Source organism: Triticum dicoccoides, chromosome 1A, assembly GCF_002162155.2.
Source record: "Triticum dicoccoides isolate Atlit2015 ecotype Zavitan chromosome 1A, WEW_v2.0, whole genome shotgun sequence".
Classification (NCBI taxonomy): domain Eukaryota; kingdom Viridiplantae; phylum Streptophyta; class Magnoliopsida; order Poales; family Poaceae; genus Triticum; species Triticum dicoccoides.
The window spans coordinates 82,470,106-82,470,536 of record NC_041380.1 but is presented as its reverse complement, the minus strand read 5'-3'; positions in this window follow the sequence as shown (position 1 = coordinate 82,470,536).

Below are 431 nucleotides of genomic sequence, written 5' to 3'. Positions count from 1 at the left end.
TAAATCCAAAATTGAACACCTCAATCGAGTAGCATGTTGTACAGTATTATAGTACTCCATGAACATGTTGAAAGTCAAATTAATGAACTTGTTTGATATACGCATATATCCGTTCATGTGTGGATTGCAGACAACATGTTCTCCAATTTAAATATTTGAATGCAAGTTTATATCGAAACATGGTTTATATCAGTCTTTGATGCATAAAATGCGACCTCCCCCTCTCCCGGACTCCTGTTCTCTCTCTCTCTCTCTCTCTCTCTCTCTCTCTCTCTCTGTGTGTGTGTGTGTGTGTGTGTGTGTCTCTCTCTCTGTCTCTCTCTCTCTCGCTGACAATCTTCAATTCTATCGCACGCATCCGACACAAAAACCTTGTTGGTCCCTCTCCCTTTGTCTCCATCTCTCTCCTTCTCTTTGTGTGTGTGTGTGGG